This window comes from Bicyclus anynana, chromosome 22 (genome assembly GCF_947172395.1).
Source record: "Bicyclus anynana chromosome 22, ilBicAnyn1.1, whole genome shotgun sequence".
NCBI lineage: Eukaryota > Metazoa > Arthropoda > Insecta > Lepidoptera > Nymphalidae > Bicyclus > Bicyclus anynana.
The window spans coordinates 714,875-741,171 of NC_069104.1; the positions used below are offsets into that span (position 1 = coordinate 714,875).

Genomic DNA, 26,297 nt, shown 5'->3' on the forward strand with positions numbered 1-26,297 from the left:
CTAAGAGCAAGCGACTTCTAATTTGGCTATCAAATTAGATTGTTACGTAGATCAGTTAAATCCTGTGTTAGGAAAAAATATAGACTGGGAAGAAATACTCGGTTACAGGTTAATTATTATCAGTAAGAAGTTTGCCGATTATTCAATAAACTTTAATTGTAATATTTGACATTTTTATCTTTTAATCACATTATATAACTGACATTTTTAAATTTAATTAGTCTTAATTTTAATTATAATTTTACTTGAAATAGTATTTGGAATTCTCATGCCAAACTTCTAATTTATTGTACCTATGAATTAAATTATTTCCTTTTTATTTTGTATATTTTATTGCATTGTAGATTAGATTAGAATATTATTATTATAATTATTAGATTATGTTGTACCTAGTAAAATTAATGGACATCTTTAGCAAGAAGTGTAATGATACTATGTAAAAATTGTGAATGTTGTGAAAATCTTTTAATAGCTAAGCATTAACATAATTTATCAATGTAATTAAATGTAAGCATGAATTTAATGTAGGTATTTGCGGTTGATTTTCCTTAATAAATAAAATAAAATAAATTCAATTGTAATAATTACAACAAAAGAAAATAAATTTACTTGAAATTAACGAACATGACTTGTATTGATGATGATTATACCTTACAAATATTATTTCATAAACTTGAATCATACAAATCAACCTTTGGAGAACATTTAAAATGTAACACATGTAGTTGAATATCGTTTTAAAGGTCATAATCGTGTGACTTTACTTTGAAGATGACACGCTAATTCGATGTGTTATACAGGTGTCAAGGATGCGATTTTCGGCTTAATTCAAGTGATCTAAACTCAAATAGTTGACGGTGAAAAACTGAAGTGCTTATAATTACTCTTTATTTCTTAGTTTTGAAATAAAATATACAAAAATACAATATTGGAAGTTGAAATAAATTAAAAGCGTTTGAGAGATATAGTTGTCCGCTTAACATTTTTTTTATTTAATAATTCAGTTTAATGCGATAGCAAGTTCTGAATACTCCTCATGATATGAAAATTCCCGTAGAAGATATCAAAAATTACGTTTTATACTTGGACAATTTAAGATCTTGGCCTTTAAAACCTGCTACCTGGCAAAGCTACCACGGTACAAAACCCATAATTGACTACTGTAGGTAAAGTTAACAAATAAAACCTATGGTAGGAGCATGGACTGACAAACTTTCAGTCTTTATCAATGAGGCATGTCTAGCTCTTGCGGGATCTTAGTCAACTAGACTAGATGACCTCCGTGGCGCAGTGGTGGATTTACAAGACGGAGGAAGGAGAAGGGTTCGATCCCCTGCTGGGCTGATTGAGATTTTCTTAATTAGTCCAGGTCTGGCTGGTAGGAGGCTTCGTCCGTGGCTAGTTACCACCCTACCGGCAAAGACGTATCGACAAGCGATTTACATCCGGTACGATGTCGTGTAGAAACCAAAAGGGTTGTGGATTCTTATCCTTCCCCTAACAAGTTAGCCAGCTTCTATCTTAGATTGCATCATCACTCACCATCAGGTGAGATTGTAGTCAAGGGATGACTTTGTAAAGAATAATAAAATCTATGAGAGTAGAAAAACCTTAAAATAGTTTAACCTTATAATGACTTGAAACAAAACGAAAATAAATATGTCTCAATGGTCATAGTGTTCAGGTTCCCACGGCGTGACCTCTGGCCTTAGTGGGGAGGGGCAGAGCGGGACGGGGCGGCGAGGGGCAAGGGGGGAACACAATGCGTTTTCTTCGCTAATTATCTATATGCAATTATGTCGGTATGTTCATTTTTTCGGTCAAGTACGAATCCAACGTGTCATTGTTTTGATACCCATAATTCCTGAACGTGTTTTGGATCATGTCAGCGAATTTTACAAATGGGCATGCCACATAGTGAGCCGATGGACTTTGGGGTCCCAAGGTGCTGGAATGGCGACCCCGCACCGGAAAGCGCAGTGTTGGTCGATCCCCCACTAGGTGGACCGAAGACATCAAGCGGGTTGCAGGGGGCCGCTGGATGACATCCATCGGCTGTTAATGATGGTGATGATGATGGGTTTGGATACCCGTCATTTTCTCTTTATTCAGTGACAAGCAGACGCCGCGTGGCTTCACAGTGTTTCCCGTAGGAATAAAATATAGTCTATAGCAATCGGGGATTGTGTAAGTTCAATTTTTTAAATCGGTTCGTCGGTTCCTCGTATAATATTGGTATAGAAATATAGACAAGTTAGTTGCAAATTCTCTAGGAGTTACAAGTGAATATGCAGTTTAAAATGGATGCAGACTAACTTGAAACGGTTTATTCTACCTCAGACGGTTTCCGCTACATCGTACCTGAACGCTTAATCACTTTTTTGGAAATGGGTAATAATCGTCTTTCTTCGGACTATATGCTCCGCCTATTGCCACTTCGGTTTTGTGATTCGTTGAGCTACTAACGGTGACTTTGGCTCTTTTGCGGATTGCCTCATTTGTGATATGATCACGCAGAGATACTCCGAGCTTATCTTACATCAACGCTACTGAGTGACTCTGATAATCATCATCATTATCATTAACGACCCATATTCGGTTCACTGCTGAGCATGAGTCTCCTCTCAGAATCAGAGGGGTCAGGCTGTAGTCCACCATGCTGGCCCAATACAGATTGGCAGACTTCACACATGTAGAGAATTAAGAAAAATTTCAAGGTATGCAGGTTTCCTCAAGTTGCTTTTCGTTCACTCTGTATTAATTCCTGATAATATTTAATTTGGTCTGTAACATTTTTTTGGAATTTTGAAAATGGGTTTTTCGAATTTTCATTTTGCCACATCGAATTTTTGCAGCTCGCGTCTCCACTGGCACTAGAAGCATCTACAGCCAGTTTTTTAAGGATAAAGATGATCTGCCCCACAGTTTGAATTGTGTTAAAGCTAACGCTTTATCTGCCCAACAGTGGGAGTGGGATATAATTATATAGATGGCACCTACATCGCTGTATGCAAGTACAATGGCGTTGCATCAGTACTCAACGCATCGCATCGTTATATAAGACGATACGCGTGGGAGCGGCGCCATGCATTACTGATATGCTTTTGTTTTCGTGTAAAATAAACAATAATGAAATATAGCGCTAATTTTGTATTCTAAACTGCTCTAATAGAATCTTTACAATGGGCAGGGAGAACAGCACGAGTCGAGGATGAGTTTTTAGTTTGTAGTTAACAAAGATAAAGAAACACTTTCAACACTTGGGTCACAAAGTCCCGCGATCTTTTCGGAGATTTTCTCTTTGCTAGACGGCGTTGCTAGCGTGTCAGAATGGTATTGTCGTTTGGATTCATCGGTTTTCCGTGGACAACAGGAAAATTAAATAATTATTCAATGCTTATCAGAAATTTTTCCTAATCGTTCACTCTAGGCAGAGTGGTCGTGGTTACACTTTGGCTGCATTATGGGAACCAAGGATGATTGTGTAGCAGCCTTGACGAAATCCGTCCAGTGGTTTGGAGATCAGCCACTGGATCTTTTGCCTTCGACTTGGCCCTGCACTACCAACCGCTCAATTCAATCCTGATTATTAATTTTCAGTAATACACATACATACACAAAGCGAATATAAGGAAGGTCTGAAAAGGAGCGTAAAACGTTTATATTTTTAAGTTTTTATTTTTAATTATCGTAAGCCCGTGTCTCAGAATCCTATGTGAGGCTATGTGGTAATCCAGAATACAATCTATCTCCACTCCAAATTTCAGCCAAATTATATTTGTGCCGTTAAAGAGGAACACACATACACACTTATACACAATACTTCGCCTTTATATTATTAGTATGTGTTAATTTAACGTTAAGTAACAAATATATAATGAAATAAAAATGTTTGTCGCCTGTCTGTACGAGACATGGGAAGATGCCCTTTCGAGTGATTAGATCTTTGGCAATGCATTACTTACCGACAGAATGATTAGGACCGAACGCAAAAAAGTGATCTCCAAACTGATATTATGCAAATTTAAAAGAACTAGAATATTTTGATGATTTTCACTGCATGTCAAAAACGTAAAGTAAGGTCGAATTATTATGTTATTACGGTCTATCTTGAAAATATAAAAGAAAACTAAGTAAAAAAACTTTCAATTATCATTCTTTATTATTTATATTATAAGTATTATTTTTAAATCAAAAGAAATGCAATTATTTTCATGAAAATACATATGAGAATATCTATGTACCAAAAAATCGGTCTAAAATAAAATGGTTATATTAATAATTTTTTTTTATTTTAAAAAATTATTAATATAACCAACCGTCGAAAAAATTTAATTTTTTGTGAAGCATTATTATATTCCTTGAAAAGAAATTTCGTGCAAAGTTATTAAATGATGTAAAGTTAAGAGGGTTCGCAACGCGCCTACGCATTGAAAAAGAGAAATAAATATCTTGTTTTTCTGTCGGTACTGCTCTACATACATAACTGCAGCGTGTTCGCGACCTTGAGCTTTGCGCCGCCATTTACGAGCGGCCATTTTTAATTCCATGTTTTAAGTGTTCGTAAGCTTTTCATTATTACTAGTTAACGGTGAAGTACTTTACTGATTAAACTCTATCGCAAGCTATAGAGTAAGAAGCCTTTTACCCGTTTAATTTAATTTTAGTTTATTTACACAATATGTCATCTATGTATCTAACTACACTGTACCTAAGCACATAAAGAAAAATGTCTTCTCCCATATAGGTTTTCGGGGTAGGCAATGCAGAATATACAATTAACCGTATGAATAAAATAAATTTATTAGTACGGTTGCTGTATGAATAGTCACTACGTTTATTTCATTAAATTTAAGTTAAGAAGATTTTTATAAGGTACTTTACTGTCACTATTATGCCAGTAACTCAATAAGTAGTAGACTCTAGAGAAAAATATTTATTCATGGCCATACTCATCATTTATTTATGCTTTTTATTTTTTATTTTTAACAACGCTTATAAAAATTTAACATAAAACGCTATAAAAACTACATAAAAATCTAGTCTCATTGCATTGTGTGCCCAAGCAACCGGTGGTGCGGACTCCAGAGTTAGAAATCTTCTCACAATACGCGCCGTCTCAAAAAATCTCCTTCTGTGCCGACCCTTAAACAACAGTCAAGCGAAAACTACTTAAACTTCACTGTTAGTCGAAGTTTTTAGCTATAGGACCATTAACTGAAACGACAACAGAACAAAAACGTTCGGCTTAACATTACACATGGAGGTAATTTCGTGAGCTACCAATATTAGTTTAGTTATCAATATTATAACTGTGGGTTGCCATTTCACATTCCGTCTTTTTGCTAGATAACTGGGAGGATTGAGTTGATTCCCGGACGTAATAGTAAGTACATTATGATATAAGTGATGTAAGTTGAAGATTGCAGCCGAGGCGTATTGCTGACCCAAGCCGTAGGCGAGAGCTAGCCAGATGATAAAGCATGCGTTTTGAATTACATTACGGCGCAAGTGCGTAATGAGACTCATTACGATATTGAAATTGGTGAAATAAGAGACACTTAACGAGCAAATGTGTTACAAAAATCTTTAAAATGAGTCATCAAAGGTTTCGGATTTGTTTGTTACTCGTGAGTGGTGTATGGCTTATGAGTATATTATGATGAATGTCAAAGTAAAAGGCATTACAGCTGTCTAGATACATTGACATTTTACCAGTAGTTCCTTATGTGCGTGATTGCTTAATGGTCTTCCATTATTGAGTAATAACTTTACACTTTACTGGGGATTTTCCATTATAAACAACCATCAAAACGAAGTCTACGGTAAATAAACTAACATTTAAGAACGTAAAATTCAAAATAAATGTCAGGGTTACATTCCATTTTCATTTGAGTTTCCTTATTTAGTTTTTCCCAGTTTATGAGCTATTAATAAATGGTACTTTTAATTCTAAATGGTTTTCACTTTACATACCATAATGCTTAAAGTAAATGTAGATTAAAAAAACTGATGTTCAGGTAAAAATTATCCCAATGATGATGCAAAATATACAATTTTTTCCTGTCCTCGGTTCCGAGCTGAAAGAGAGGAAGTAACGAAAGACCTAGGACAAGAGATGACAGCAGATAATGTAATAAATATAATGCTGGAATGCAGTGAGAAATGGAATGTAGTTAGGAATTATTTGGACAATATAATAAAGATCAAGGAGAAGGATGAAAGAGAGAATGGGAAGTAAAATAAGACTCGCGACGTTGGTGGTAGGCTTTATGGCAGGAAGACCAAACGTCTAAAGGTAGGAGGGGTTTTTAAGCCGTTAAGAGTCCGGCACTACCCAACATGGGTGTCCATGAGGATTTTCCCCCTACGAAAAAAATAAGGTAAAAATGATGATACAAAAGTGATTTGCGCAAGGTTTTTGGGCCTTACGTTTCAGTCCTTATTTACACAAGCGACATCGGGAGCGTGGGACTGTAACATGTGGTATGTATTACTCATTATATTTAACTGATGGTACGGATTGACAACCTCTTCGCTCCAGTGGCACAATATGCCCGGATTCAACTCCTATGTCATGCAAATATTCTTTTCATAATCACATCATGCAAAAAGGATTGGTCGAGCTAACGTTTAAAATTGAAAAGTTAAAAAGTAGGTTACAAATTTACGTTAAATTAAAAAGAAATTATTAAAAATACAACTAAATACAAAATTTAAAAAATAAAAGGAAACTACAATTTATAACATAACATTAAGATTAATAACATTAATATTATGTAGATAACAACTACACATTAAAGCTAAAAATAAATAAAATATGTAAGAATACAACTAATGACATAAATGGGTTGACGGGCGATAACCGACGGTAATTTACTAATATTATAAAGCTGAACAGTTTGTTTGTTTGCTTGAACGCGCTTATCTCAGGTTTGATTTAAAAAAATTTTTGAGTGTAAGATAGCCCATTTATCGAGGAAGGCTATATATTATCCTCGTATTGCTACAGGAACAGGCGCGCGGCGTCAGCTAGTGATAGATAATGTTGAATTCTAGTCTTTAACGTCATCACAACACATCTTAATGATAATAATTGCGTCCGGTGGTTTACCGAGTACTCCGAGGCACGGAAGTGTAATCCCGGGCTAGGAATATTTACTGAAAATTCTCAAGAAGAATCGCAGTAATAGCTCGAACCAGGATTCGAACCAAACAGTGATCCAAAGCCACATAGAACAAACTAAAACTAGACCAACGAAAATACAGCAGGTATAACAATACTATAATAACATAAAATTAAAAATTTTGATAAGCACCCGAGGGTCATGAAATTATTAATTACATTCTCAATCAAGTCATCATATTCTCCTTCAGTGCGATTTCATTTGAGACCTCACTCGAGTATACTTGCAGACACTCGGTTAATTCCCCCCCCCCCCCCTCCGAACTTTTAAAAAACCGATTTTCATCAAACATGTCTACGAAACTAAATTGAAATCGCTTCATCCGTTCGGGAGCAATGGTGTCATAGACAGTCTGACAGAGACAGACAGACAGCCACGTCAAACTTATAACGTGGGGGGTTAAAAATGGCTAAATGCAAGCCATGTGCAAATAAAAATCAAGTGTGTTAATGAAAATTGTAATTGCAATTTTGACATGTCGCCCGAACAATTATACGCTAACGAGAATTGCAGTCTCTTGCAGTCGTATGACTTAATGCGAGAAATGCTTCGAGGGCTATTGTTTCGGCAATTATTACATCATTAAGATTTAGCATTTCACAAACAGAACTTAAACTAATCCACGAAAATGGCTTCAAACATCTATGCTATGGGAAAGTTGAACAATGGAGTTCTGAATTAGCGTGCTCTGATGTTATCAGCTATGTCGCGTTTAAGAATTACCGTTTTTTGGCTAATCTATAAGATAAGCGGATTTGTAACGTTTGTGTAATAATATTATTGTAATAGGTAATGTTTTTTGTAATAATCGTAATTACAATACGTGGAATTTATTTTACTTCACATTTAGAATTTAGATAATAATAAATGATTGTTCGTACGATGACCTACGTTGAATGAAATGATACGTTTTAATACTCAAATCAATCAATCAAAATAGCTCCTTTTTACACTTAGATAGCATGGGTACGGTGACAGTTTGTTTCACTCAACCAGTCAGTCGAGCCATTATATCGTTTTAACAATTCATATTACTGCTTCAAAAATTAAGTTATTCATCCTAAAATGAATGTTAATGTTTGGTTAAGTAGGCTCTCGTTCCTTAATGTAATGACATCCACTGCTGGACATAGTCCTCTTGGACCTCAAACAGAACGGTCTCAAGCTGCCAGCATCCAGCGGCTCCCTGCAACCCGCTTAATGTCCTCGGTCCACCTAGTGGGAAGTCGACCAACACTGCGCTTTCAACGTCCATCGGCTCTTCGAACTATGTGGCATGCCCATTGCCACTTTTGGTTCGGGGCTCGCTGAGCTATGTCAGTGCCTTTGGTTCGACCATAATGTTACTAAAGCATTATTGACTTTATTGACGATTTAACATTAATATATTATATCGAATATCGTAATCTATACTAATATTATAAACCTGAAAAGTTTGTTTGTTTGTTTGCTTGAACGCGCTACTCTCAAGAAATACTGGTCCGATTTGAAAAATTCTTTCAGTGTTAGATGGCCCATTTATCGGGGAAAGGTATAGGCTTATTGTTCCTGTATTCCTACGGGAACGGGAACCACACGGGTAAAACCGCGCGGAGTCAGCTAGTATGAAGTATAAATACCCAATATTGGCATTGTCCCAGTACACTAGGCCATCATAACTAACATCTAAAAAGGCTTAGTGAACCAACGAGGCAGATAAATTACATTAGTAAAATAACTCGACATCAGCTCGCTGTAGATCGTAACCGATGACATAATTCCGAGCAGTGACATAACAAGAGGAAGATGCTGTTGCATCTATTGAAAGACGGATCTTTTTCTTATCTTCGTGCATTGTCCGATATATTAGGCAAACCTTAAACGTGTCACGCGTGGTACATTCGTGGTACATATGTGGTACATGCATAAATCGATTGATGTCTACGCCATAAACGGGTAATAAGAAACAGTGCAGACAATGAGACATAAAGGCAATAGAGGCAGAACAACAATAGCTTGTTTTGTTGTTATATCCTGCATTTTGTTTGATGATGGAGTGGTTTATATAAACATTTTCGATAACTGCCGCTGTACTTAGATTAAATGTGTGGTTTATAATGTACATGTAAAATACTTATTTAATATAATTAAGCCAGAATATATCCTAAAAGATATACAAGCGATAAACTCAAAGAAATCACGGTTAATAAGTAATAATGATAATAATAAGTATCAAATTTATTGACGATTCAAATTGAACGTGTTGAAATTAATCAAATTTCAATTCGTTCCTATTCATTTTTAATGAATAGTATTTGATTTTGAATAATGTTTTATTTGTTGTGATAGACAAAATAAAAATTAAACTTGCAATAATATGCAAATTCTCGCAATTCAGTTCTTCTATCGTAAAAAGTTGTGAGATCCATGTAATACAGAGTCGGTTACTTTATTCAGTCCGTACTTGAGGAACCGTATATGTTAATTGGGCGGTTAAGATATTTAACGTAATTAGTTCTCGATACAGGAAAATAGTATCACTCAAGGCTTAACGTGTTTTAAGAGTATGAAATCTCTATTTAAACATTTAATAATATCTACTCTCAAATAACAAAATAAACATACACAACTTTTTGTTGAGAGTAGAGTAAAATACTCAGTAAACAGCTTTTACAACCAGTAGTTGGTAAATGGATACCGATATTCGATACTTGCCCATCTGCGCCTTCAATGAGTCATTTAAAAGTCACGGTCAAAATAATTACCTTTCAAAGCGAAGCTTTTGACGCGCTAAATGGTGTAACGAATTCGTGAAAATATAAAGTATTGATCGTAACTTTTTTTAGGTTCTAACCGCTTATGGAACATACCCTGGTACCTAATTCGTTCTTGGGGTTGTCTACTAGATTACTAAACTCTCTCACAGGAACAAAGACTGGGGGGTAACTTAGGATTTTGCTCGTATTATAAAGATTTAAGCGTTTGTCGATGCTAACATAAAAATTGTAAGACATACAAAATGTCTGCACCATACATGCTCGCATTTCAATTAAATTGATAACGGAATACGATAGACATTTTATTATCTAGTATAGTATAGGCTCAGAATACAGAAAACCACCAGAAGCCACGTTTAGATGTCATTCTATAGTGCGCAGTGTGTCCAAAAATTGTACACAACAGCCTGCACTCGTCGCAATTCTCACCCGCGTAATGTTGCTAGTACATGAGGCTGTTAAATTTTTCCCTATTTTGTGGTAAAAATTTATAATGTTAAAAGGAAAACAATAAGCGTACAGTTCATCACATTAAATGTTAACTTGTATGGTAAATAATAAAAACAGTGGGACCGGTTTTCTAGTGATTGCTAAGAGTCAGCAAGAAAATGAACTCTAAAAAATTTAAGACAAGGACAAATAAATAATATATATAATAAGACGGTTATTATAAAACTTATCAACTAACAAACTAAAGAAATACATATTTACAATAATAATTTTATATATTCCATATAATTATATTATATTATTATTATAAATATGTATTTCAATCGTGTGCACAGTTATTATTATCTCGTCTTATTTCTCTAATTTTTATGTCTCTTAAAATTCAAGTATAAATAAGGCCATTGAATTGGTTTAATATCTTTTAAGAATGTGTTTTGAAGATAAAAATATTTTATTTAATCCTCTTGCTCAAACAAACAAGCAAACAAGTAGGTACACAAACAAACAAAAGACCAAACAAGCACACGAAAACAAACAAATGTGCAAACAAACACACAAACAGACAAGAACGAACGAACTTATTATAATATAGCACGCCATTGTTATTTGTAAAATTTTAAAGCTTTAAGATTATTTTACACTTTCTTTATCTGCGCTGATTACCACAATTTTATTTCAACTTAATTGCCGGAACCTATGCCTACCTATTTAGTTGATTAATATTTTACACAAATAATAAATCCTTGAATTGAAATTAAAAGTAGGGAAAATCAAAACAATTACATTGGCAACACTTACAAAATGAAGTCATCGGTTTCTATGACAACTAAATTCACGTAAAAATTATTCATTATTTTAACATAAGAATATTTATTTGTGCTACTTACACGTGAAATGTGATCCTATTCAGTTTCTTTTTTCTACCAACGGCATTTTTACACGAAGGAATAGCACAAGACGGCTTAATTTAATTAAATTTGTCACCTGTATAGCACGTCAAACAACACGACAAACACAGAGTGAGTAATCGTAAAATGTGTAGTTTAAATGGCTTCACTTCTTTGCGCTATCACTCCTTCTGGTGGTTTTCTGTATTCTGAGAGTATAGGCTAGGTAGGTCTGCGGTAGGCAAAAGGCATAACGCAGATGGCACATTAAAATTTTCTCGGAAAACCGCAGTTTCATAATAACTGGCACTTTGGCATTAAGTTGCCAGTGTTTAGTGCATGTGTGTTTCCCAACAGGCATTTATTTTAATTGACGCAATTTTGACGCATTCGAGTGAGGCTTCTTGTTTCCACGACATCATGGGGCTTTAATGATATTATGTTTATTAGAATTCTTCGCATTTTACACAATACTACATCTGTTTATGGGTCAAACGAACAAGGTTTTTAATTACTTTATACGATGTATTTCTTGGTGTGTTTACTTAAAAACTACAGCATATTTTTCGTTATTTTTGGTTTTATAATTACTTTTTATGGCATGCCAGTCCAGTTGCTGTTGTTGTATTTCTTTGTTGTATGAATGCCAACACTTTTTTTTTTTTTTTTTTTTTTTTTTTTTATTCTTTACAAGTTAGCCCTTGATTACAATCTCACCTGATGGTAAGTGATGATGCAATCTAAGATGGAAGCGGGCTAACTTGTTAGGAGGAGGATGAAAATCCACACCTCTATCGGTTTCTACACGACATCGTACTGGAACGCTAAATTGCTTGGCGGTACGCCTTTGTCGGTAGGGTGGTAACTAGCCACGGCCGAAGCCTCCCACCAGCCAGACCTGGACCAATTAAGAAAACCTTAATCTGCCCAGCCGGGGATCGAACCCAGGACCTCCGTCTTGTAAATCCACCGCGCATACCACTGCGCCACGGAGGCCGTCAAAATTTTTTTTTGCAATTTATGAAAAAATTAGGTAAATTGTTGCAGAAATTATGGAAAAAACCGAAAAATCTATTTATTATAATACCGATAGATTTGCTCTCTATGTGTTTGGTTGATATGTAGATTTATAACTAAAATTTAAAACAGTGATCTTTGTAACGGAACTTCTATGTGGAAGTACTACAGCTAATTTAATATGCAAATTTCTGCCGCTGTTATGAGGCTTAACTCTTCAGGTAGACAGACGTAATCGTATGTCAGCCCTATGTTAGGTTAGGTATAGGTATGTTAGCTGTGAAGAACTGTGATGACCGATGGTTGTACACATAACACGACGTGTAGGGACTAGGGTTCCGTAGGTTACCAATACCAACTTAGAATGGTGGTGACTACAACCCTTTATAATTATGATCCCTAAATCAAAAATTGGTGTAGTTACACACCCCGATATTTTGTCTATGCTACATTATCGCACAATAAAGAATAAACGAGTAAAAAAAAAATTGGCCGTTATAGAGATTTCCGATAGAATTGAAAACATATCTAATAGAGTAAAATCATTGTGCCTATACACAGCAGTATACGTCAGATATACGTACGTATCAGTGGCGAATAATGGAATTTAAAAGAAGGTAAGCGTTCTCAAAGAAAAGCAAATTCATACAGTGTGATTCAAATTCCGTTTTCTCATATATCTAGATACAATACAACAATGAATATGCACGGCTTTTTAACGGTAACCGCTGGTACGTATACAGATATACGTACTTCTACGAGTACAAACATGTCGGTGACGCGAACGCACGAGATCTCATCCATCCAAAAAGTCTAAGGCGCACAGAACACTGCGCGTGTAACAATCATAAGTATATCTGTGACGCGAACAAATAAGATTTTTCTCTGTCAAAAAGCAGCTAAAGAAATTTTCAATTCAAGAAATCCTCCTCAATTTATATGTAATAGGAGGTACTCTAAAAAAAGGTTGCGTCAAAAATGTGATAAACAAATATTCCATCTCCCCTGAGCAAATGATGCAGTAGTGTTAGCGCATATTACCGATATGACACAACTTTCATAGCGCATACCGTACGCTCTGCGGCTGCACGCACACTTTCGCCCACACACACCCGCACGCAGGGCTGGCAAACATTGGTCCACTTTGAATAACAACAATAAAAAAAATATTTTTATTTTAATCTTCCCAAAAGACGCCTTCTTAGCATTAAAAAATTGTTCTCAATTGGTGACAGAAGGGCTGGCTCATTTGTTGCGCAAAGGATCAGCCTGGCTGTCCAGCGCGGAAATGCAGCCAGTATTCTTGCCACCATTCCACGTGGGCATGATTTGTATAGTTATTAGGATAAGTTAGCTTAAGTTTCTTATTGTATTCTTTCTCAATTGCATTTTCAGGGGTCACTGAATTTTTTAATATTTTGTTGTACTATCACTAGCAGACTATATTCCGGTGAAATTATATTTTTACATATCCCATAGGAACCGTGGATATTTCCAAGATAACAAGTAAGTAGTGTTTATTCAGGGTTGACGGTAAAATCTATCTCTAATTTAAATTTCAGCAAAATCTGTAGAGGAGTTGTATGAAGGAGATCATCGATAGAATAATGCTACAAATTCACAATGCAATCCAATGCATACTCGTACGATGCTCTCTGATTTTTTGTAGATAGAACAATATGACTTAACATCGTCAAGATGTAAGCCACAGACGGAGGTGGTGACGATCCGATCTATATATTTTTTATTATTAACGACATCGTACCGGACGCTAAATCGCTTGGCGGTACGCCACGGTGGAAGCCTCCCACCAGCCAGACCTGGACCAATTAATCGTCTCAGCCAGGGATCGAACCCAGAACCACCGTCTTCTAAATCCACCGCTTACTACTGCGCCCGGAGGCCGGCAAGATTTCTATGATTATAAAAAAAATTTTGAAAAGCCATGAAAATTATTTTTTTTCGGATTTTCCGTCAAAGAGACAACCCTATTCATTAGTGAGCGAGTCGGATTCAAAAGATTAATTGATGAAAAACACTTTGTTTACTGCGGACAATGATCTCTCGAGTTTTCATTTCAAACTATTGCTACAATAACAAACGCGAGTGAATTATGTTGGATGAAGCAATAATTTTATTGATGAATCAAAACCAAGTTATATGAATTTGATTGAATATAATAGTGTAACACTATAGTACGCTATTAAAGAAATGACTTGGTCCAGAGATCTATTCAGCTATAGATCGTGAGTGTTTGTGTTTGGGGCTGGATTTTTTTTTATTATTATTTAAATCCAAAGGAGCACAAAGTGTTAGGAAGTCGATGTTGCCTCGAAGAGCACTTTAAGCCGTCGGTTCTGCTCTTCATTAGTAGATGTTAATGATCGTCATTAACATCTACTAATGATATAATAGCGCCGAATCAACTGTTATCACCCTTAGCGAACGCTAACCCTAACCCTACATTGGAGAAGCATGATGGGTTAAGCACCAAAACCTAGTCTCTTTTATGATATTAGTGATGATGTAAATACGAGTGTGATTTCTTATTACTATTACTCAATCGATTTAGATGAAATGTCACAAATGATGGAATATGTATATCCGAGAATATAAGGTAAAGTATGACAATATATTATGTGTATACATGTATAAATATTATTTGTCTTTATTGGGATCAGATCATTTTAATAAATATTTACCAAAATGAGCAAGGGTTGGTTTTAAGACATTATATTATTCAAGAACAATTAAATGGTCCACCAGTATGTCAATTACATATATATCAAAACATGAGCCAAGATAACAAAATGATAAATCGTTTTTCATCGTATTTTCGTTTTTGTGATCGTCTAACATGGTTATTTCAACGGAATGACCTTGACAAAGTCATTTTACATCAAGTGGCGATGATGTTTTTGGGTATATTATCATCTAATGTGTTTAATTAGACGATTGCCAAACGCATTTTATTTGAAATAACTTGGAAATAACATAAGTATTTGCTTCTACCACTACTTATAATTATGTATTTATTTTATTTACTTTACGTAAAATGACGATAGCTAATGATGTCATTTCGTTGAAAAAATAATGATCGCAAAAATGCAAATACGAAGAAAAACTGTGACTGTTTTGAATCGGACACTGAAATGAATTTTTATACATATTTACGTATATACATATAATAAAAGTGCATTTAGAGCGTCTGTACAATTGCGGCGTATCTAGGTCACGTGTTGCCGTGACCTTCGGCGACGGTAAGCCACAGAGTAGCTACCGGCAGAACATACGATATCATTGGCTGTATGCGGAATTACTCTTATATCACATTTAAGAGGCGGATTTTGTGGAATCACTCTTTTTTTAATTTAGTAGATTCAGTGTAGCATATGCGTCTGGCCTATAGGCCTCGTAAAATTTCACAAAAATCCTAATAATTTGAAGAATATTGTGTTTTTTTATAATGTTTCTGCATACCTACATCTAAACCTCGTGTAGGTGATAAGACGTTCTCGATCATTATTATTGAATTTTTGAGTTAGTTAGAAATTATCGACCAAGCGGTTAGCCCACCTGATAGCAAGAGGAAAACCATCGATTATAGGCAGAGCAACGCTTTGCAAGATATGATGGTAGAATCTATACTATACAAATAGTCAACTGACGTATCAAAAGTCTACTTGAAATTTACTTTTTGATTTTTTTTCTATGCAAAAATACGTGCTAACGTGTCGTCCTGTGTCCTTTAACCCTATATACAACTTCGGTAGTTAGCGGGATTTCCTACTATTAAAATAATTTAACAAAATAATCAAGAGTTGATTAAGCTCTGTGTATAAGTAATCTGTGATGAGCGTCGTTCTTTCCCACCCAGATCCGAGTCCGGGCCATCGCACATTCACCGGCGATTCACAACTGACGATAATGTTCCTACTTCGGACCGTTGAGGCCAGCGCAGACATGCGGAGTGGTGGCGAATAACGCTACTTATTAAAATACATTTAAACGGTTTTGTAAACAATGTTTGTTATATTCGTAAATATTTATGATAATTTTTCTTCAAATAGTAAATTCAAAGATAAAGATTACCCTTTAGATAGTGTACAATCTGTTAGGAGTGGGTACGCTATAGTCCAAAGGGATCAACCCTAAAAAAATCTCCAATCCTTTCCTATCATATAAGTTTAAATTTTCAAATTGTCTCTGTAATTATTAATTTATTTTGTCGTTAAGTATTGTATAAGATTAAATAAACTACTATATTTAGCATCATAAAACTAGGTATTAAAACTTTCCATTTAGATTACGATGTTTTGATCAAAATTACTATATTTCACTGTGTGTGCGTCTTAGAGAGTGTTTTTTATAACTAGTTAATGAAGACAACGTTTAACATAAATGTGACTCCAACTCTAAAGAAACATTAGCTAAAGCTGTGGCGTGCAGAAGGCCTTTAACTAGGCATTAGTAGGCATTAGCTCTTTAGTCTAGCTTAACGAAGAAATTGTACAAAATGGAAAATTCCTCCACTAATACAGGCTCGTAATGATCTCTCTGGATAGGCAGGGCATATTTGCACTATAAAATGCACGCTACTGAGCTGAAGTATAAATTGTTGTAGAACAATTCACTTTGCCACTGCTTCCGTCTGCGCTGACCTTTAGAGAGACCTTTTAAACTAGTACACAGTACTTAGATAGTAGTTGTTTATGACAAATCTTCTGTAAATCTGCAAATATCTTAACCAAAATAGTCCGAATAGTGTTTTGTTTGTCTCATCATCTAGAACACATTATTATTATCTTCACTATGCTGTTTTTAAAGGTCACATGAAAAGAGGATTTATAGCTAAAAACGTTGTTCCAAAAACTTTCAAGTTTAATGTACCTTTGAAATAAAAATAAAAAAGTTGTACAATCTCCAGTCAAGGACCTTTCGTCTCTATCATCGTCTGACAGACATGTCCAGTGCATTGGCACTTTAAGGTAACTACTTTAGCTACTATTAAGTTGATTATTTTAATATTTGATAATGCACTTGGTTCCTGGCGTTATCCTTCATTCCATCCCAAGCATAGCTCTTGCCATAGCACGCTGAGTTTATGAACTAGCTGAAGACACGATTACAATGAAATAATGACGGCCTCCGTAGCGCAGTAGTGGATTTACAAATCGGAGTTCTTGGGATCGATCCCCGGCTGGGCCGATTGAGGTTTTCTTAATTGGTCCAGGTCTGGCTGGTGGGAGGCTGCGGCCGTGGCTAGTTACCACCCTACTGGCAAAGTCGTACATCCAAGCGATTTAGCGTTTCGGTACGATGTCGTATTGAAACCGAAAGTTGTGGATTTTCATCCTCCACCTAACAAGTTAGCCTGCTTCGATCTTAGATTGCATCATCACTTGCCATCAGGTGAGATTGCAATCAAGGGCTAACTTGTAAAGAATAAGAAAATAAATTGAAACAACAAGGGAAGTTAGGCACACTTGCAAGGAAGTGTCCATCTGCCTACATAAGGTTTGTTTGTATTGTATAACTCTGTTACATTACCGTGACCAATGCCATCCGTTAGTCGAGACGGAACCGTCAATTTGTTAACTCATAACAATTACGGTTTACCTACGCAGAGCCTTTCATCCACGCGTGTTGTATTCATTCTAAATGCAAAGGTTAGGTTGGGTTATGCAATTTAATACGGAAATATTTAAGACTAAAAGATGTAGATTTGTAATCATAATTATTTAAACCGCTGAGAGCCCTGATAGCCCAGTGGATATACCTACTGCCTTCGATTCGGAGAGAGTAGATTCGAATACGGTCCAGGGTCATGCAATTAATTTAAGGTCATACCATACCAGAGAATTTTCTAACTTCTCTAGGTGTGTGAAGTCTGCCAAACCGCATCGGCCAAAAAAAACAGTGAGCCAAATATGGGTTGCTAATGATGATGATGCTTATTTTAATATTAAAGACAATAATCTGGACTGGGCTCTCTGAGCTACAAACTCTGAAACAAGAACTTTACTGTTTTTTCTTTGAAAGAAAAGGTACTTTACAGGACCAGGAGTCGATCCCGGGATCTCGTGATTCAAAGACACACTGGTTAACCACTGCACCAATGAGGTAGGTAGTCCATCGTAAATATAGTTATTAATTGATATATCAAAACATTGTTTACCTACTTCGCTATAAATATATTGTCAGTATGAACCAAACAAAACTCGCAATTTACTTGACCTTTGTCATTTTATTACAGTAAAATTCGGAATACTTATGGAATCCGTCCATCTGTCTGTCCAAGCTGTTTGAACCGTTTCCGACAGGGAGGCCGGGACTTGTATTGTATTGGTAAAATATGCTAATATTGATGTTGTTTCTATTATTATTACGTGAATTCACAATTTTACGTATCAGCTAATATCTACCTCCAAACATTGTATCTAAAAGAATAGGGAAACATGTAAAAGGTCAAAGCAGCTTCTGTACGTAAGTAACGTTAATGTATGAGCGTTATACTTTGAAAGTTGCAAAACAGTTTTTCAACTCACAAGCGGAAAGCGTTCCTAAGCATTGGCTTTTTGTTGTTGTGAGCCGTAATAGCCCAGTATATGATAGCCTTCGATTCGAAAGACTTAGTTCGAATCCGGTCCTGCACCTCCTACTTTTCAGTTATGTGCATTTACTATATATGTCTCAAAACGGCGAAGGGAAAACATCGTGAGGAAACCTGCATACTTACCTTAGAATTTTAATCCTCTTTATGCGTAAAGTCTGCCAATCCGCATTGGGCCAGCGTAGTGAACTAATGTTTTAATACTTTTGTTCTGAAAGTCTCAAGACTCGTGCTCAACAGTGAGCCCAATATGGGTTGCTAATGATTTTTAGTACAATCTTATACTGTTCTGTTATTGTTATGTTGTCTATTATTATTATGTATTACGTGATACAATTGTGAACTTGCTCAAAGAATGCCTGTTTCTATTTACTTAGCTACTGTGCTTGTGACTTGAGACACACAAATTAGTTCGTGCATTAAGCAATACGTCGCATCACTAGTGACAGTGTATCGAATGCTACTCAATAATCTGTCAAGATTACTTGCTGTTCAATCGACAAACATTGCACAATTATGTGTTTTATTTGTAGGTACTAAATGTAGGTTGAAAGTCGACAGTACTTTGAAAAATAAAAAAAGATGTTTTTGTTCCAATCGATTAGTAAGTAACAAATGTAAATTAGGATGTATGAATTGTTTACGTTTTATGTATTGGTAAAATTAAATATTAACTTTAACATTCTGTGCTTAAGTTCTTTATAATTGAGGAACAGTGAGTGTCCTTTACTGGACTTGAATTCATTGTCTACATTATTTTAAAAAATGTGTACTTACCTACTAAAGTTTTGATTCTTTATTGTAAAATATAAAGTACTTTGGAGATTTATAGCTAAACTTTTGGCACAAACAAAACTAAAATATGTAGAATATAGATACAGCTTAAGAGTATCTATTTAAACGTAGTTAAGTGATGTGAAGTGTGTAGTGTGTGAAGCTGAAGTATATGAGTCGTGATAGCCCAGTGGATATGACATCTGCCTCCGATTCCGGAGGTCGTGGGTTCGAATCCTGTCCAGGGCATGACCCTCCAATTTTTCAGTAGTGGGCATTTTAAGAAATTAAATATCACGTGTCTCAAACGGTGAAGGAAGACATCGTGAGGAAACCTGCATACTAGAGATTTTTTTTAATGTGAGTGTGTGAAGTCTGAAAATCCACATTGTGCCAGCGTGGTGGACTATTGGCCTAACCCCTCTCATTCTGAGAGGAGACTTGAGCTCAGCAGTGAGCCGAATATGGATTGATATCGTCGAGAAGTGAAGCTTTGTATGAAAACCCCATAACTTTTGAAATTAGCAATACTTAATATTTAAGAAAAACATCATATTTAAACGCAGACGAAGTTATGAAATAGCTACTATAATGGAAAGAATAAAAATAAAAGACAAAATAGTTTAAAAACACGTAGAAGATTAAAATAATATATGTTCCGGTGACATAATTAATGTTCGTACAAACGTACAAACGTAAAAACGATGAGAATCAGGTGTCACTCGAGCAAAAAAACCATAAAACTGAGAATAAAACAAAAAATGGCAATTAATTGTGAAATAATGGGCCGGTACTGTGAGACAGAAGGCATTTCAGTAGCTTCTTGTTGAGCCTACTAATCGTGTTATTATAAATGATAATACGTAATATAATATATTACTGTTTTAGTAAGCTACTTGCTGTGCCTTGCGATTTTTCTCGTGTGTCCTGGTACTAAGGGAATATCGGAATAAAAAGGGTTTTTACTTACGATGACTTTCAAAAAGTTCTTGCTTAGAAGCCTTTTAAACAAAACAAATAGGAACTTCTTGTTGTTGCTCTATTTTTTTAAGAATTATTTCGGGGATATTACTGTTTTTTGGATAAAACGTAAATGTTAGTTTTCTGTAAACCTGACTGTATGTATATGTATGTCATCATCATCATCATCATATCAGCCGATGGACGTCCACTGCAGGACATAGGCCTTTTGTAGGGACTTCCAAACATCACGATACTGAGCCGCCTGCATCCAGCGAATCCCTGCGACTCGCTTTATATGTATGTATGTATGTATGTAAAATTTCAGTATGAGCGGTGGAAATCAAAGCCTAAAAGTGTAATAAACAAACAAACTTACTTTTCCAGTAATAATAATATTCAGGAAATAAAACTAAAAACTTAATATTTGATTTAAGTCACTCAGTTTTAAACGCTAGTGCAAAAGACTTCAACGCGATATCGTTTATCACTCGTTTAATAAAGAGTAGTTTTATTTATAATTTTTAAAATAAAAGCCAAGAAAAGATATTAATAGTATTAAATGATAAGTAACCAATCATTAAAACACGTGGTTTTATATTCTGTAAAGAATATATTATTTTGTATGCAATTTACTGTTATTTTCTATAAAAATAATATTTGTTATGAACAAAGGGTGATGCAATTTCCCTGTATGTTTCCTGCTGTTACCGCATTTCTCTGATAAAACCTTATTTGTTCGCTTGTTTATAGTAAACACCTTCGTTAAGGCAAACGAACGTAAACCTTGGCAAGGACATGTTTTTAATATGTATATTTTGCCGGTTTCTTCTCAGCAGAATCTGCCTTCCGAACCGGTGGTAGAATCTTTACAAATAGTTAACTGACGTATCAAAAGTGCTTGTATACTGAGCCTACTTCAAATAAATGATTTTTTTTTTATTTAATTTACTCTAACTAACTACTAAAATACTCACGGACTACTTACTCACCCACGACTATACTTGATACACTGACACATGACTCCTTGGATAGCTCGTTCAGTTTCGGAAAATATAGTCTAGGACTCGAATACGGGGAGGTCAATAATCTTTTTAATATAAAAATGAAACCGACTAGTATTTCAATTACATATTTTATTTAACACAAAATTACTAAACGGATTATCATGATAATGAAATGGGACTAATTTGAAAGAATTCTCTTTCAAACAAAAAAAGAATTTTCAAAATTGTTTAATAAATGACGAAGTTATGAGGTAACAAACCTTAAAAAAATAAAAAAAAAACATACGCGCCGAATTGAGAACCTTCTCCTTTTTTTGAAGTCGGTTAATAATAAAATTTCGTGAAAATTTAGCATGTACTTGAGAAGTTAGCAATGACCCCTTACTCTTCGAATTGTGTGGAGAATGTGATGATGCACCCTACGGTGAAATTTGCTGCGCTTGCCTTGATGCCCATATTGTAGGTGGTAGAGAAAACGGAAGCTGGCAGGGTAAACGTATCTTTGCGTATAAGGAATTGATAAGCAAGCTGCCTGGTAGGCTTTCAAGGGACATCGACTACGTAGCGGTGACAGATCTCTACTATATCTAGCAATCCAGTCATAGAACGGTAAAGAAGGATCAAATGTATACTAATATTATAAAGCTGAAGAATGTTTGGACTAAAATTTGGTTGAACGCGCTAAACTCAGGAACCGATTTGAAAAATTTTTTCAGTGTTAGATAGCCCATTTATCGAGGAATGTTAAAGGCGTATTATCTCCGTATTCTTAGCGGAACGGGAACCACGCAGGTGAAACCGCGCGATTTCAGTTAGTAGTTTCATATTAGTAGAAGATCAACCATCTGTTTATTGGTTGAAAGTGTTTTATAAATCTTTAAAAATTATATTTCGAAATTTGATATTGCAAGTAGGTTTCCTAAAAACTCATGGTCGAAATATTTATTATTATAACCATTATTGACTATTATTAATGATAATTTTTCCAGAGGTTTTTAGGTAGACATATTTTTTAACATACAAAATTCAACTTCATTCAATAAACAAATGGGTGAAGGTCGTTTCTAATCTTTGACTACTGTTTTAATAATTATAAAATAAAGCGGGAAAAGTAATTTATCAATACAATATGATTGAAAGTGCCGCATACGTTTAATCTATTGTAGAAATTGCTCACACACACATACACAGAGCTAATGATCTAAAATCACGGAGAGCACGATTGTCACGCGTGTACAAAAATAATGTAAAATTTATGCACAACACAACATTCGTTCCGCCATCCTTTACCCTGAATAGCCGATAGTCAATAGTCAATATTCATTTGTTTCAATTAGGATTACTTTATAAGCACTTTCCAAACGTCAGGTAAATAATATAAGATTAGTGATAATTATTAGTCGAAAACTTAAAATTAAAGTTACGAGTGTTCCGAGATACATAGATAGATTCCAAGATAGAAAGATTACAGATTAAAAGGAAGTATTTCAACAAACAAATTAAATATTAGTAGGTACCAAATTTTAAACACGTATCTTTATTTATATAAATATAGCTGACGCAGTGCGGTTTTATCCGCGTGATTCCCGTTCCCACAGGAATACGGAAATAATAGACAATAACCTTCTTCGATAAATGGGCTATCTAACACTGAAAGATTTTTTTAAATCTGACCAGCAATTCCTGAAATTAGCGCGTTCAACCAAACACACAATCTTTTCAAAACAATCACATCTCTTCAGCTTTATAATATTAGTATAAATTTTCCCTGTACAAATAATTTCAAGCCTCCACTGTAAAATACACTTATAATAGTTAGCATAGTATAAATTGCTGGTGTCGAAAGGCAAGACAACGCCGTAGAAACCGGCTAAGGATAAATAAACTATTTCTTTATTATCTAGAAGTTTATTTAAGTTTTATTTTATTTTATTTTATTTTATTTTATTTTATTTAACTTTTATTTTATTTTTTAGGTTTTACTTTTTTTATCGTCACACAATAACTGATGAGATCGTACTCAACATGTAACTTGTCAAAGAATAAAAAAATCATGACGTCTCTGCATCAAAGTAACTTTTATCAGTTCTAAAACAACTGCTTTAAAAACAGATTTAATCTTGATGTATCAACCACACAGCTTTGTTAAGATTCAATTATAGATTATGCTAAGAGAAAAGGAAATTATTTACCTTGCTATAGAAAATGAGCATCAACATTAGCGGTATTCTGTAACGATGATTTATAACTCGACAGTGTGAGCTTCGAATTCGTCGCTATCTCTCTATCTATAGTAACATGTTAGATAGAGAACGATAGAGACAATCGGAACACTCGACAAGGTGATAACTTAAACTTAGACAGTGTAGCCAGACAGAGTGGCGCCGTAACGCGTTACGTTACGAAGCCAGTATACCCAAAAGAAGTAATCACAAAATAGTGAATCACTACAGTAATATGTGTCGCGTTGCAGCTTACGAGTATATGGCTTGCTTTTTTCGTTTTATGTGTAACAAGTTGAGATTATGTAACAGAAAAAGTTTTTACATATAGGAACGACAAAGCAGGTCGCCTGGTTTTAAGTGTATATCCTACCCGTCTATGTCCTCTACACGTATGTATAGGTCTGTATACTCAGAAGATATTACTGTTACCGGCTTTTTAGGAGAAAATTTATCCTATGAATAACCTCCAATTATTGAATGATTGAAAGAAGTAAGAAATATGAGTTATTTATTAGTAGATAGATACTAGATAGTGATCCTGGGATTTATATTGACAAAAGTTAGAACATTCAGACAAAACTGTTCTATAGTAATGGTTGACGGATTTATTTTCACGATCACCTTTTGCTAAGTGGTAAATAACATTCACAAGAATAGCGCAACTGTGCATACAAAGAACCCGTCCTATAATGCGATACTCTGTGTCCATCAACTGAGTTGTTGAATTTCAAATAATAAAGTGATAACCCTCGATTACAGCCTTAAGATTGGTACACATTTAGCGACATTTCGGGGACAGAATAAGTATACTTGCCTGGATGAGTTCATAAGGATATGCTCCTTGCATATCCTGCGAAGAACCTTGTTTAAGATGGGTTGCCACTTACCATTAGATGGGCGGTCAATTATTAGATTAAAAAAACTATGTTGTACTTTCTATCCTGTGTACATCGTTATGGTGCAATCAAGAACATTTTAGTTTTAATTTAGATATCGTGTATTATATTAAATCAGTATAGTGTTTATTAAATGTTTTCTTAAATACAAACGTTGTACAATATAAAAATGTAATACATGTAATACTAAAACTTACCGCCAAAGCTTTCGTCACAGCGGGAGTCACAGAAAAGATTTTAATCACTTCACACGCAAATCAGTTCACTTTCAGTTGGGTGCTTTCAAACTAAATGCGAAAATTACTGCAATTACAAAAGGAAATCTTGCGAAAAACCCTATTAATGATCAATTTTCTTTTATATCGCTGAATGATACATAACAGTTTCAGAAGTAACACAATCTTGTAAGAGATCGTTTTTTCCTTGACTTCGTTATGTTTTGAAACATATAATAATAAAGGCTTTAATCTAAATACATATCTACCGAGTTCCCTATATTGTATAAGAGAAACACAAGCATAGACAAAAACCGCGAAGCTGCGCCAAGACAATGAGTCTCACGGCTGGTTGGTTGCGCAAAGTGTATAATTGGGCATTTTCGTTAAAAATATCGTGTTGGACAATGTCTTAAGATTTGACAAAACTATGTTTGATAAATTAAGGGGCCATTGTATTTTAATTACGTTAATGATTTTGTCACAAGAATGATTATTGTGTGACAAACCGCGCGTGCGCGACACCACGTTCAGATTTCAGAGGTAATAAGTTGATTATTCTACGAGATATTTATGAAAATTTTATTTGAAAAATAGGTAAGAAAATATATATCGTTATGGTTTTCAAATTTAAAGTTACTGCTTGCTTGTAAAGGATTGGCTATTAAAGTTATTTTTTTATTGCTTATTTTTATTTAAATGTAAATAAAAAAGAAAATGAGCTTTTTATAAAAGCAAAAATCACAGATTTCATCTTTTAGATAACTTTTTCAGACATACAAATATATATAACTGTGTAAATAGGTACATTTTTATTGTTTAATGAGTTCATAAAATCTAAAAATATGATTAATTAATTTTATTAATATTAATAAAATATGAATGATGAACTTTAATATTTTCGTTTAAGAGTTTGAAAGCACCAAGTTTTGAAAAAAATATTTAAATCACTTCAGAAAACTTATTGGCATAAATATTCGTGAAAGATATATTTATATACCGGTCCCGAGGTCCGAGGATGCGGTAGGATGGCACTGACGCTCGGCAGCGACTGTGAGCCGTGAGCCGAGACTGTGGTGACGGTGGTAGGTGGTGCTAGGTGGTGGTAGGTGGTGGTAGGACGGCGCGGAATGTCGTGAAAGCTGGGGTGGCGTGTCAAGGTCGGGAGGTCTTCATTTCAAATTTCTTCATTATGTCAAATGACACCTTTTTTTTTAATTGTTGTAATCTTTACTAATATTTTTGATGCCTCAATAGTTGTTTTGTTAAGGTGCCGGACTTCAATTCGAAAAGTTTTGGGTTCGACCTCT

The 26,297-nt window shown here is 34.9% G+C and overlaps 1 protein-coding gene across 3 annotated transcripts in view; it reads right to left on the reverse strand.

The window, feature by feature from the left end:
- LOC112043827 (serine-rich adhesin for platelets) overlaps positions 1-26,056 on the reverse strand; it is a 60,634-nt gene extending 34,578 nt beyond the window's left edge. The window contains exons 1-2 of one of the 3 annotated variants that reach the window (XM_024079438.2): positions 25,988-26,056; positions 24,970-25,059 (exon numbers count right to left, since the gene is read on the reverse strand). The gene's annotated coding sequence lies outside the window, so the exon portion shown is untranslated. Of the gene's footprint in view, positions 1-24,969; positions 25,200-25,987 lie in introns of all 3 variants that reach the window. The other 2 variants (XM_024079439.2, XM_024079435.2) reach the window with 2 other exon arrangements.
- Positions 26,057-26,297: the final 241 nt, after the last annotated feature.